Here is a 13,272-nt window from a genome sequence, read left to right as displayed (position 1 = left end):
AAGAGGACTTCCTTTCTTCAGAGTACAGAATAAGTTGGTTTCAGGGTTATATATATACAGAAGATGTAGCAAGGGCGAGGGCAGTGCAAGGGAAGGGAGAGTTTGTACAATAGGATCGTGGTTGGTGGGCAGCAAAAGAATGAGAGAAGTGAAAGAGAGAGGGAATAAAAAAATAATAAAATAAAAGGATAAGAAGAAACCAGAGTCACGCGGTACGAACATGAGATAAAATGGCCAAACCAGAAAAGAAACACCGAGAAAAAAATTAATAAGGGAATTCTTTTCGTCCCCCGTGGCAACAGGGGTGAAAGAGGGGCCAAAACAAGATATGCCCGTGAACGTGTTTCACATAGCAGAAAAAAATCAGTCTCGCGGAACAAATGTCCAGAGAAGATATGCCCATGGACACAAAGGGCGAACATCTGCCCATAAACACTTGTTCTAAGAATCAGGGTCAGGTGATTGAAACATGAGACACGTGGCTTCTGTTGGTGGGAGGCAAGGGTCGCACCCAAAAGCAGTAGGACAGGCAGTTTCGACAGGCAATGAGTGTACATTGGCATAGGCTCCGTGCGCTGGTATGGTGGCGACACAAGCGCCTGAACAACTAGCGCCATCTACGGCCACTGGAGGAATTTATCGGATGTTGTGGTCGTCGCTTGCGCCCTTCCCCGTACGTCCGTGCTACGCTCGGATGACTGATTGCTCAAACCAGCGAGCTCGTTTTAACGGTTTTAGAAAGGTGGGAGATATTGGCTCGTTTTCTCTTTTGTCTAAGAAAACCTCAAAACGCGGTCGCCAGTTACACGCCGCAAACGATGTTTACTGCGTCCGGAAGGAGCTAGCGAACGCAATGGACCCGTCCGATGCTTCCAGCGATGGCGTTGGGCACATAACAGGCGTGACCCTGGGCTGCGACTTTTAGTTAAAGGCGGGTACAGTGAATGGTTATGAGTTCTGTTGTAAACACGCGGCTCACGCATCTCTGCACTTTATTACCAGTTCAGTGAGTCTAAGCGAGGTAGGCGGGGGAAGCTGCACGCGCAAAGCCAGATGCCACGGCTCGCGTAAACATGCTGATGCAGTTTCTATGTTCGTCAACTCATAATGGTGAGCACCGGGCAGCTATTGCCAAATTTTAGCGCCGGTATCAACGCCGGTGTTCCAGCTCTGTCCGAATCAGCGAACTGTTAGTCGTATAGAGTTGGCCGCGATATCTGCGGCAAAGCAGTGGCCGAGGCAGCACGGGCAGATGCTCCTCGCGTACAGCTAGGAAAGGGTAAGCAGCGATGAGCACCATAATACAGAAGAGGAATAAACGATACAGATTGCTAAAGCATAAGCAACACGTAATGCTAAAATGCCGAGGAGGCATAAGCTCAGCGACAAAAAAAAATTCCCGCCCCTTCCCGCGAGGGGAACACGAGTAAATGCAGAGCATTGGGGGTCGTTAACGCCGCGTAAAGTCGCGTTAGGGTGGGTAGTTGGGTCGTAGTTGCGTTGGTGTTGGTTTGGGGTAGAGGGAGGAGAGTAAAGTCGCGTTAGGGTGGAGCGAGCGTTAACCAAGGAAGGAAGGAGTAACGCAGTGACTGAAGCACGAGTGACCGCTAGCCGCTTTATATTTGCAGCGCGTGCAGTAGAGGGAGAGCAGTACGGGGGGGAGAGCGCGCATGCGCAAGCAGCGCGCGCCCTTCCACGCCCCACCGCGCTGCTATCACGCACCTGTTACGCCGAGACTGCGACGGAGCGAACGGGCTGACTACGACGCATGCGCGCGCCAGCTTCTGTTGAGAGAGAGGAGGGAAGGAGGAGAGGCGCACCTGCTGCGGACGCGGAGCTGTGGACGCCGTCCGACGCAGGAAGAGGCGAGGCTAAGAAATGCTCTGTATTTAAAAGAAAACGACCGACACCGTCACTGCTTCCAAGATGATTGACGCGCATATTAATGGGGCATTCGCCTCGCTGCGGTGGTTGCCTGTAGGATCACTGCAGTTTCGTGTCAACCGTTACGCTGCGTCATATTCCGTAGCACTTAGGTAAGATTGCTGGGTGTACGCTGGCGCGCTGAATTGTTCCCGATGAAGTTTTGCGTTGCCTATGCAAGTTTCGCCGGGCACCGGCTGTCGCAGGTCCCCCCCCCCCTTCCGAAGTTGATAGCAGGTGTGAACAGAAACAAGATCCTAGAGTATAAACCACATTAACACAAAACAGCAAAACGAACTCTTATGGCCAGAAGTCGATCGGCGTTGTTTACATTGCTCGTCGCACTGCGCGGGTTCATCGCTGTCGCCTTTCCGCTTCATTTCAAGGGAACCGAGATAAACTATTTTTTCGTCAGCCTCCTCGCAACCTTTTTAAAATGTTGCGGGAGCTGTAGACCCAGCAATACATACAGAAATACGCAATACTAGCTCGACTTTTTCACAATGACTGCGGAATCTCCGCCCGGTACAGCCGCTCCTTCGGGCTGACCAACATCCGATTTCTGACGGCGCCGCAACTCGGCAGCGCTGCGGTCGCGCTCAAAACACCAGCGCACGGAGCCTATACAAAAAGCAGAAAAAAAAACACCGTCAAAAGTTCCTGAAAAGAAAGAAAACAAAGGGCAGGTGCACGCGTATAACGCGGAGCCGGGCCGTATGCATCTGGCCGGCGCATGGTACCAGTTCAGGGAACGCCGTTATGGTCAGCAACGAATATTAAAAAAACAGCAATACAAAAAAGAAAGGGGAGAGGAAAGCAATCACACACGCTCGCGTGCACAAATTAATTACAAGGTAAGTGCCAAAGCTAACAATGGTACCTCAGCCTTCTACCCAGAACATAATGTCCAGACTTGCATGTCAAATTTGGTTTAGTGAAGCCGCTGTGCTAAAAAACACAGTGCTAGCACGAAACTATCACCATTAACGGGGGGCCACCAACTGATGGGAGAAAATTATCGAGGGAAAGAAATGAGCAGCCATAACACTAGCCTGAGATATACAGCCGAAATTTGAATCCGAGGAAAGACACGTCAATTTTTCATAACTTTCATTGATGCCAAACGACGCTGACTTAAACTTATAGATGAGCTAGGACTGACGAACCTCGCGATCGTGGGGTCTAGCCCAACTCGTCACAAGTCCACTCGTAATAGGCGAACTCGTCATAGGTAAACTGGTCAGGAATGCCAACTCGTCACAGGGCACTTCGTACGAGGAATTTTTGTATCACAGGAATATTCGTCACACGGGAAACTCGCATTACGAGCTTGTTTTGGAACGTGAAAGCGATGCTTCCGCCTCCCTCCGTCGCCCATTTAAAAAGTGATGTAGGCGAGCGAGTGTGCTTTCAAAGTTTTTGACGTAGGAAGTTAGGTGAATATGCCGCAATACCGAGTTAATTATATCAAAGGATAATTGCATTCAAATTTGTATTAAATAACACGCAGAAAAAGACAACAAAGTTCAATGGATATCACGTTGTGCTCTTGAGCCCAAAGAGGCGGGTTCAATTCCCGGCCGCGGCGACCGCTTTTCTGATGGAGGCGAAAAGCGAAAACACCCGTGTGTTCGACATTTAGGCGCACGCCCATTAAAAATTCCCAGGCGGTCAAAATGAATTCGGCACCCTCAACTGCGGCGCGCCTCATCGCCTGCGTAGCGTCGACGCATTAAACATCCACAATAAATGAAATAAACAAAGAAACTGTGTCCTTCAGTGTCTACATAGGAAAAAATCCTCCAGTTTAGCTATTGTTCATTGCAAGCCTTGCGGGAGTTAGTGGAAGCTTCGCCAATTTTTATTTTTTTATTACTCCCAGACTGAAAGTGGGGTGCGGGTTCTATGCAAGGGCAGGTTATACGCGCGAAAATACGGCAGCACAGGACCTCAACGCCCCTGACCAGCGCCTAAAGAAGTACAGGTCGCGCTGACCTCTCCCCTTCCCCACAGCTCTTTATGCATACCTGCTGGTCACACAGACCTCCCCACGCCCTCCTAAACCGCCGTAACGAATTCACCATTGTAGAAACCAGCCTCAGACATGATTTCAATGCCAATTCCGGGTCAGGGCTTCCAGGCTTTTGTTCACCCGGCCGCGGTGTAACGAAATCCATGCGACGAAAAGGCACCTTGCACGAGAGTTCCTATCTCGAGATGGCACTGTACCAAAAGGCCGGTGTGACGAGTTGGCCTATGACGAGTTTTCCGGTGACGAGTGGGCTCGTTCCCGCGATTGTGATGCGTTTTAAAACTAGATTCAAGAATTGTGGCCTTCAGTTGTTCAAAAGAATGGTCAGGAGTGTTAAAGGAGTACTGACACGAAATTTTCGTGTTACGTTTTTTTCGCTGCTATGTGTGCTTTCCAGCCCACTAATCATAGAAGGGTCTAGGCCCACTCGTCACAAGTCCACTCGTCACAGGCCCACTCGTCACAGGTAAACTGGTCAGGAATGCCAACTCGTCGCAGGGCATTTCGTACGAGGAATTCTCGTATCACCGGAATATTCGTCACACGAAAAACTTGCATTACATGCTTGGTTTGGAACGTGAAAGGGGTGCTTCCGCCTGCTATACGTCGTCCATTTGAAAATGATGTAGGCCAGCGAGTGCGCTTTCAAAGTTTTTGACGTAGGAAGTTAGGCGTGCTACACCCGGTAAATATGCCTTCATACCGAGTTAATTCTATTGAAATGATAATTACATTCGAATTTGTGTTAAACAGCACGCAGAAAAAGTAAACAAAGCTCAGTGGATATGACGTTCTGCTGTTGAGCCCAAGGAGGCAGGTTCGATTGCGGCGGCCGCTTTTCTGATGGAGGCGAAAAGCGAAAACGCCCGTGTCTTCGAGATTTCCGCGCACGCACGTTGAAGATCCCCAGGTGGTCAAAATGAATTCGGAGCCATCCACCACGGCGCGCCTAATCGCCTGCGTAGTGTCGGTGCGGTAAACACCCACAATCAGTCAAATCACCAAAAAAACAATTTCAAACCTGATACAATGCGTGGTGGTGTGCCTTCAGTGTCTACATAGAAAGAAATCATCCAGGTTAGCTATGGTTCGAGCCTTGCGGGAGTTAATGCAAGCTTCGCCAATTTTTATTTTTTTTTATTCGCAGACTGAAAGGGGGGTGCGGGTTGTATGCATGGGCAGGTTATACGGGCGAAAATACGGAAGTACACCACCTCAACACCTCTGACGATCAGCACTTGAAGTGCAGGTCGCGCTGAATCCCGCCCTCCCCCCTTCCCCCCAAAGAAAAAAAACGGCTCTTTACGCACACCTGCTGGTCGCACAGACCTCCCCACGCCCTCTTAACAGCGTACCGAATTTACCATTGTAGAAACTAGCTTCAGACCGGCTTTCAACGCCAATTTCCGGTACACGGCTGCGGTGCAACGAAATCCATGCGACGAAAAGGCGCGTTGCACGAGAGTTCCTATCTCAAGATGGCACTGTACCAAAAGGCCGGTGTGACTAGTTGGCCTATGACGAGTTTTCCGGTGACGAGCGGGCTTGTGACGAATGGGCTCGTTCCCGGAAAAACCTGCCCTTCTTTGCCTCTATCAAAGCATGTTAAAGGAGTACTGACACGAAATTTCAAAGCTGTGATAACTATGTAAAACGCTTCCTTTTTATCAGGAGATATCTCCCAGTAAGTTTCAACAGCAACAGTTCAGCGAAACATATTTAAAATCCATTTTAATCTTCGCCCGCACGAGAAAGCCCAGAGCGGGCCGACATGACATCATGTGCTACTGGCCCCAAACTGCCGACGTCGGGGCTCCCGTGACAAAGCCGACGCGCTGGCTGTGGTTGGCGCGCGCTGCTCGGGCGTGTGTACACGTCATGGTTTTGGGACTGACGTCATGCTGCCCGGGCCTGTGGGGACGGCGAAGACCTCGGCCGGTCTGGGCGCGCGCGTGCGCTCGCTCGCGCGCGCTTCCAGAGAGGCAGCGATGCGGCAATAATGGTGACGTCATGTGATACATCCTGTTATGGCGGCCGCTTGGCGTTTTTCAGTCGAAACCGAAACTGGCACGAATAAACGACGCCGTAAATGAATGTTTACGCTGCGTTCGACCGTCTAATCTGTCATTCTATGAGGGAACGAGCCCACTCGTCACAAGCCCACTCGTCACCGGAAAACTCGTCATAGGTCAACTCGTCACACCGGCCTTTTGGTACAGGGCCATCTGGAGATAGGAACTCTCGTGCAAGGCGCCTTTTCGTCGCATGGATTTCGTTACACCGCGGCCGTGTGAACAAAAGCCTAGAAGCCGTGACCGGAAATTGGCGTTGAAGGCCACTCTGATGCTGGTTTCTACAATGGCGAATTCGTTACGGCTATTTAGGAGGGCGTGTAGAGGTCTGTGTGACCAGCAGGTGTGCATAAAGAGCTGTTTTTTTTTCCTATGGAGGGAAGGGGGGGCGGGGGTGGAGAGGTTAGCGTGACCTGCACCCCCACTTTCAGTCTGCGGATAAAAAAAATAAAATTGGCAAAGCTTGCACTACCTCGCGCAAGGCTTAAACAATAGCTAAGCTGGAGGATTTTTTTCTATGTACACACTGAAGGATACACCACCAGGTATTGCATTAGGTTTGAAATTGTTTATTTGAATGATTGGGGCGGTTTAACGCGCCGACGCTACACATGTGATGAGGCGCGTTGTAGTGGAGGGCTCCGAATTCATTTGACCACCTGGGGATGTTTAATGTGCGTGCGCCGAAATCTCGAACACACGGGCGTTTTCGTTTTTCGCCTCCATCTGAAAAGCGGCCGCCGTGGCCGGGAATCGAATCCGCTTCATTGGGCTCAACAACACAACGTCATATCCACTGCGCCACCGCGGCGGGTAATTGTTTGTTAACATGTTCCGTTGTCGCTTTTCACGGTGGTAGTAGTAGTCATCCTCGGACAGCACCCCCAACGGCCCGCACTAAGATGGCAACGATCGCATCGCAAGAATCTTGGCTGATCACGACAGCGGAGCCCCAGTCAACACGCTTCGGAATATTTCCCGCAACATCCTCTTCTGAACTGATGCAGTGAACAACGTCGGAACCCAGCGTTGAAGACGCCTACACAAGGAGACAACAGTGCAGCAGTACAAATAGTACAAAGCGAGTGCAGTAAACATTTTTTTTATTTATAACAATAACATCATTTATAACAATTTGTTTACTTTTTTGCGTGCCATTTAATACAAATTTGCATGCAATTATTTTAATATAATTAACTCGGTATGACGGCATATTCACCTAACTTCCTACGTCAAAAACTTTCAAAGAACACTCGCTAGCCTACATCATTTTTAAATGGGCCACGTGGGTCTAGGCCCACTTGTCACAAGTCCACTCGTCATAGGCCAACTCGTCACAGGTAAACTGGTCAGGGATGCCAACTCGTCACCGGGCATTTCGTACGAGGAATTCTCGTATCACCGGAATATTCGCCACACGGGAAACTCGCATTACGAGCTTGTTGTAACGTGAAAGCGATGTTTCCACCTGCTATACGTCGCCCATTTAAAAATGATGTAGGCGAGCGAGTGTTCTTTCAAAGTTTTTGGCGTAGGAGGTTACGTGAATATGTCGTCATACCGAGTTAATTATGTTAAAATGATAATTGCACGCAAATTTGTATTAAATGGCACACAGAAAAAGTAAAAAAATGTTATAAATAACGCAGTGAACAGGTTGTGCATGAAATAAAAAAATGTTTATTGCACTGGCTTTGTGCTGTTGTACTATTTGTACTATGTCTCGTTGTGTAGGTGTCATGCAGTGTTCACTGCATCAGTTCAGAAGCGGATGTTGCGGGCAATATTCCGAAGCGTGTTGACTGGGGCTCAGCTGTCGTGTTTAGCCAGGATTCTTGCGATGCGATCATTGACATCTTGGTATTTGTGTGCGAGCCGTGGGGGGTGCTGTCCGACGATGGCTACTACTACCACCCTAAAAAGCGACAACGGAACATCTTAACAAACAATTACCCGCCGCGGTGGCGCAGTGAATATGACGTTGTGCTGTTGAGCCCAAGGAAGCGGGTTCGATTCCCGGCCGCGGCGGCCGCTTTTCTGATGGAGGCGAAAAGCGAAAACGCCCTTGTGTTAGCGATTTCAGCGCACACACATTAAAGATACCCAGGTGGTCGAAATGAATTCAGAGCCGGTGCGCCTCATCATAGAGTCAGCGCGTTGAACCCCCCCCCCCCAATCAATCAAATAAACAAATAAACAATTTCAAACCTAATGAAATGCCTGGTGGTGGGTCCTTCAGAAATCTTCCAGCTCAGCTATGCTTCAAGCTTTGCGCAAGTTAATGCAAGCTTCGCCAATTCTAATCTTTTTTTATTCGCATACTGAAACTGGGAATGAGGGTTGTCTGCAAGGGCAGGTTATACGCGCGAAAATACGAACATACACCCCCTCAACACCCGTGACGATCAGCACTTGAAGAAGTGCAGGTTGCGCTGACCTCTCCTACCCCCCCCCCCCCTTCCCCCCAAAGAAAAAAAAACGGCTTTATATGTACACCTGCTGGTCGCACAGACCTTCACACGCCCTCCTGAACAGCCGTAACGAATTCGCCATTGTAGAAACCAGCCTCAGACCGGCTTTCAACTCCAATTTCCGGTCAGGGCTTCTAGGCCGGGGTGTAACGAAATCCATGTTAACACGGCCGGGGTGTAACGAAATCCATGTGACGAAAAGGCGCCTTGCACGAGAGTTCCTATCTCGAGATGGCACTGTACCAAAAGGCCGGTGTGACGAGTTGGCCTACGACGAGTCCTCCGGTGACGAGCGGGCTTGTGACGAGTGGGCTCGTTCCCGGGCCACGTATATATAGCAGGCGGAAACATCGCTTTCACGTTCCAAAACAACTTCGTAATGCGCGTTTTCCGTGTGGCGAATATTCCGGTGATACGAGAATTCCTCGTACGAAATGCCCTGTGACGAGTTGGCATTCCTGACCAGTTTACCTGTTACGAGTTGGCCTATGAGGAGTGGACTTGTGACGAGTGGGCCTAGACCCCATTCCAGCAGGTATACGACGTTGGCGGAATCACAGTTAAAGTTCCCTTCTACATTAACATATTAGTTTGAAGCTGTGCTGGCGGCGCGCTGTGTGGTGGTCATTTGTGGGCATACCTTACACCATGGTTTGTTACAGGGCATGCAACCAGTAGTCTGTAGTCGGCTGATGCTGGATTTGGTGAGAACGTAAGCCAAATTTTTGCTGCGTCTGTAAACAACACTTGGCGGCTCGGGAAATATTATGTTTAGGCATTCACTTTGAGCAAGGATATTGTGATGGGGATAAGGCCCGTTCGTCACATGGCGTTTCGTCATAGGCCGGTTCGTAATAGGCCATTTGGTTACATAGGATCATTCGTCATAGGCCGGTTCGTAATAGGCCGTTTGGTCACATATGATCATTCGTCATAGTCCAGTTTGTCACTTCGTCACAGGTGCACAAAATGAATGTCCCCGTGTTGCTCTTTTTTCGACTCGAAAGAGAGAAGCGAGGCAGAGGTTTAGTTAGTGTTCTTGTACGTTCGGCCGTACATCTAGCAAAGCTCAACAAAGAACGCAAGCCAGAGTGGGCAAGTAGGGTGACGTGTTCGGACAAGATTGTAGATACGAGTTCAACCCAAGACAGAAAAGTGAGACAGGGGCGTAGCCCAACAAAGGTCTTGGAAGACGGGCCATGCGTCTGGTTCTAAGTGGTCCCGTAATAGAGAAAGTGGTAGCACCGACCTTTTCGTTCTTGTACATTTCACATGGGCCATTTCGTGTAACTTATTAGGGGTTTAATACAAGTGGTGCAACTAAGTATTTGATGGAACTTTCTCCAGTAGCCATCTGCGCATGCGCGGGGCGCCGGTCCGCCATTCTTGGAATTAGCTCTCGGGCAAAATAAACAAAAGGGCGCCCCCTCAGCTAGCTGCTTGGGGAGCGGATATGCCTCCTATAGGGCTGCACGTTTTTATATCCTCTTTCGGACAGTTCGAGTGAGTTCTTATGTGCACACAAAAAAAGGCTTTTCAAGGAAAGAGGCAAAAATGATCACGCTATGAGCACTTGTCTAGCAGTGAGGGAGCAACGAAAATGAAAAAAAGTGAAGAAAAGGGAGTGCTACGGCCACTGCAAATTAGTCACGCCAGCGTGCGCCTGGTTCTGTGACATTCATGTGAAAGGCGAGGGGGGCGGGTGGGAGCGGTATGGACTGCAGGACCAGGATAATTCGTGCACGGGTTCCCCGAAAGCAAACATTTTTTCGGGCATGCCATACTGCCAGTTTAGGATCGCCGTGGTGGCCGCTAAGAGGACCGGTACTGCGAAAAGGTGTGCAAAGTAGTTATATCCACGACTCATCAGCACTTACGTTAAAAGCCACGAATTTTGTTTTCGCGTTCCTGTGACGAACTTTCTTAAGTGACAAACTGGCCTATGACGACTGATCCTATGTGAACAAACGGCCTATCACGAACCGGCCTATGACAAATGATCCTATGTGACCATTACGAACCGGCCTATGACGAAACGCCATGTGACGAACGGGCCTACACCCTTTGTGATGTTTCCTTAGTATGGATGCAACTTTCGGAAAAGAGACCGAATGGGTCAAAACTAAGTTTGTTTGTGGATTGGGTTTTGGAGCTTTTTTACGGAGAATGTCGGCGCGGTTCAACTCGTTAGCTCGTGTAATCGTGCCATCGATCACCTGCTCTGGGTATTTTTTATTCAAGAGCGCGGTTTTAAGTTCTCTGCAGTTACACTCGAAATCCGCCTGGCTTGTGCAGATTCGTCTAAAACGGGGAGATTGGCTATAAGGTATTGCAGTCTTGCAGTGCCTGACATGGCTGCTGTTAAAGTGTAAATATTGGCGCGCGTCCGTAGATTTCCTATAGAGATTAATCTGAAGCCTGCCCTGAGAAACTGTGAGAGTAACATTCAGGAAAGTTATGCTGTGCGTAGAGTAGGAATGAAAGAGGGAGATAGTAGGATGCGCAAGGTTAAAAGCTTCAATAAACGCAAGACGTTCAATTTCACCGTGCTGCCATATCATGAATATATCATCTATATACCTTTTGTAGTACAGTGGCTTCAAATTTTGGGTTGCGAGGAAGTTTGACTCTAGACATCCCATAAAGATATTCGCGTAGTTGGGCCCGATTTGGTTCCCATTGACGTTCCGCCGACTTTCACGTAATTGACAATATCAAACTGAAAATTGTTAAGTTCAAAGATAAGGTAAAGGAAAGTTTCAAGGGTGAGAGAATCGATAGGTTTGTCACCCGCCGACCGCTCATGCGTACATGATACAGCGGTGATTCTATCCGCATGCGGAATGTTATTGTATAGCGACACGACATCCAGGGTAACAAGTAAACAGTTGTTAGGAATTTCTATCTTCATGATATCCGAGAGATAATCATTTGTATCCTTAATGAAGGATGGAAAGCTGGGGGGAATGTCGCGAATGAGAGAGTCGACATAGCGCGAGAGGTTCTCGGCGACAGTACCAATTCCAGAAACAATGGGGCGACCTGGGTTGTTATTTTTATGAGTCCTAGAAAGAAGGTAGAATCTACCGGCTGCTGGGCTTAAGGGGATAAGAGAAGGAGCAGTTGCATCAGTTATTTCCTGATTTTGAACAAGCTCAGTTAGTTTATCTCTGACAATTAGCTTATAATCATTAGTGGGATCACTAGAGAGTATTCTGTAGAACGTAGATTCTGATTGTTGTCTATGAGCCTCGTTGACATAGACAGCTTTGTCGAGGATCACGATGGCGCCTCCTTTCGCACTCTCACCTTGTAATCAACTTGTGCACGCGAGCGTGTGTGATTGCTTTCCTCTCCCCTTTCTTTTTTGTATTTCTCTTTTCTAATATTCGTTGCTGACCGTATCGGCGTTCCCTGAACTGGTACCATGCGCCGGCCAGATGCATACCGCCCGGTGCCGAGTCATACGCGTGCACCTGCCTTCTGTTTTCTTTCTTTTCGTGACTTGTTTGACGGTGTTTTTTTTCTGCGGTTTGTATACCAATGTACACTCATTTCCTGTCGGAACTGCCTGTCCTACTGCTTTTGAGCGCAACCCTTGCCTCCCACCAACAGAAGCCCCATGTCTCATGTTTCAATCACCTGACCCTGATTCTTAGAACGGGTGTGTATGGGCAGATGTTCGCCCTTTGTGTGCATGGGTATATCTTCTTTGGACCTTCGTTCCGCGTGACTGATTTTTTCGCCGATGTCAAACACGTTCACGGGCATATCTTGTTTTGACCCCTCTTTCACCCCTGTAGCCACCGGGGAGGAAGAGAATTACCTTTTTAATTTTTTTCTCGTTGTTTCTTTTCTTGTTTGGCCCTTTTTTCATGTTAGTACCGCGTGACTGTGGGTTCTTGTTATTATTTTATTTTATTTTACTTTTATTTTTTTTCTCCCCTCTCTCTTCCGCTTCTCCCATTCTTTTGCTGCCCACCAACCATGATCCCATTCTACACACTCTCCCTTCCCTTGCACTGTCCACGCCTTTGCTACATTTTCTGTATATATATATAACCCTGAAACCAACTTATTCTGTACTCTGAAGAAAGGAAGTCCTCTTCCTCAAAAGTCAGTAAACCTTTATTTTTAATGTAAATGACTTTCTCGTCTGTCTCTGTCTCTACTTACCTTATTTTTTCGCGCTCTGTGTGAATTTTTATGTTTCCAGACTACAAACACACACACACACAGACACACACACATATATGTATATATATATATATATATATATATGTGTGTGTGTGTGTGTGTGTGTGTGTGTGTGTGTGTGTGTGTGTGTGTGTGTTTGTGTGTATGTATATATATTTGTGTGTGTGTCTGCGTGCGTGCGTGCGATGTAGAATATTTTGTATTTCCAAAGGCGTAGACCTACCACCGCCGTGTGCAGTTTACATTATTCAATTTTCTTCGAGATAGAATTGAAAAGTAGCATTTCATACTTCACAAGGTTCATTTTTTCCCGTCGTGTCTTTTGGCAGTACGGTGTCCTCGATGGTGAATTCACAGGCGGCCGTGTTATACTTGGATGTGGTGACTCCCTTCATCAGAGTGCCCACTACACGAGTCACTTTCACGATAAGAATGCTGGGTAATACCTTTCCACTAATCCTGTTCTGAAACTATTGAACAGATTGTTCTTAAAACTTCAACACCTTCACTAAACAGCATTTGCAGCTGGCTGCATTATGACCGGATTCAGCTTGTCTGTTCCATACCTGGGTTCCGC

General features: G+C 48.3%; 1 long non-coding RNA gene across 1 annotated transcript in view; it reads left to right on the top strand.

The window, feature by feature from the left end:
* LOC144146898 (uncharacterized) overlaps positions 1–13,272 on the top strand; it is a 26,431-nt gene extending 13,159 nt beyond the window's left edge. The window contains exons 2-3 of the long non-coding RNA XR_013317758.1: positions 13,025–13,134; positions 13,212–13,272. This is a non-coding gene — a long non-coding RNA (uncharacterized LOC144146898). The remainder of the gene's footprint in view (positions 1–13,024; positions 13,135–13,211) is intronic.

Source organism: Haemaphysalis longicornis, unplaced genomic scaffold, assembly GCF_048455015.1.
Source record: "Haemaphysalis longicornis isolate Haplotype H1 unplaced genomic scaffold, Haemaphysalis longicornis Haplotype H1 scaffold_7, whole genome shotgun sequence".
NCBI classification, from domain to species: Eukaryota; Metazoa; Arthropoda; class Arachnida; order Ixodida; family Ixodidae; genus Haemaphysalis; species Haemaphysalis longicornis.
Note: the sequence above shows the minus strand (reverse complement) of the source record. Positions and strands in the feature narration are given on the sequence as shown.